Genomic DNA, 1,157 nt, shown 5'->3' on the forward strand with positions numbered 1-1,157 from the left:
TAATGTGCGAGCCCACTGCCCTGCGCTGGGGCCTGCGAGGTCTGTCTCAATGCACGTCTCTTCACAGGTTTATCTGCGCGCAAATGCGGGACCGAAGACAGCCAGCCGAGCCAAGCCTTCCCTGGGTCCTCCCATAGCTACCTCGCACCTGGGATCCATGCCCTCGGCCGCCTGCATGCCGCCTGCATGCCGCCTGGGCTGGGGGATCTTTTTTTGCCCGGCCCGCTCCACTGCTGGCTTTGCCCCTCTCACCAGTTTAGCTGAGCGGTTCGTTAGTTTTGGACTGCGTATTATTTGATTTTCTGTGGTTTGGTTGCATTTATTGATGTTAAAACTTTGTTGTTTTTAGATTTGGTTGTGCAAGGAAGCAAAGTGTTTCCACCTACGCCTTCATCTTGGCGGAAGTCCTGCAGTTGATACTTTTAGACATAAGTGTGGTGATTATAGGGGGCCAGGGATATAAGGGCAGTAAATGGTAATGAAAAATACAATAAAATTATTTTTCAGTTAAAAAAAATTACTGTTTACATGGCAGATTGTTGTCATGACAATAATTTGATTTTTTTATAACAAAAAGTTACTGGGGTTCAGATATACACACCATAGAAAATCTTTTCTTGTTACTGCATAAAGCTATTTTAAAGAGCTATACTGAGGATGGGAGTGGGGGAGTAAGGTTGTACTTTGTGACATAACCAATTTCTGTTTCCACCACAGCTGAACTATGTTTTCCTATAATCTATTAATTATACTAAGTCCAGTGTGTGCTTAGATAGAGTAGCATCAAGGTAATCCAGTTCAGAGAGCTTTTAATGTACTGTGTAGTGAAAAATGAATTCCCCTATATCCCTTTCAAATGTCCCACTATCAAATATATTTGCTGCAAAATCTTAATTTCAATAAAATATAAGCACCACCATAAAACATAAAAAAATTAAAATCAATATATTTACTACTTCCTCAAGGACATTCTTAGTTGATATTTATATGTTTTTCAATCCAAGTTCACAGAATTTAAGAATGTGTAATTAGTTGAACAGTTTTTTGTCACTGTTTTGATTTGTGCTAATATCCTGACAGTTTTACTAATTTCTGCTTTTGCATCATCATTACAATGTCATCATATTGAAGTGACAAATGATGACCTAGTATTATCA

This window comes from Artibeus jamaicensis, unplaced genomic scaffold (assembly GCF_021234435.1).
Source record: "Artibeus jamaicensis isolate MK-2021 breed Jamaican fruit bat unplaced genomic scaffold, CSHL_Jam_final contig_908, whole genome shotgun sequence".
Lineage (NCBI taxonomy): Eukaryota > Metazoa > Chordata > Mammalia > Chiroptera > Phyllostomidae > Artibeus > Artibeus jamaicensis.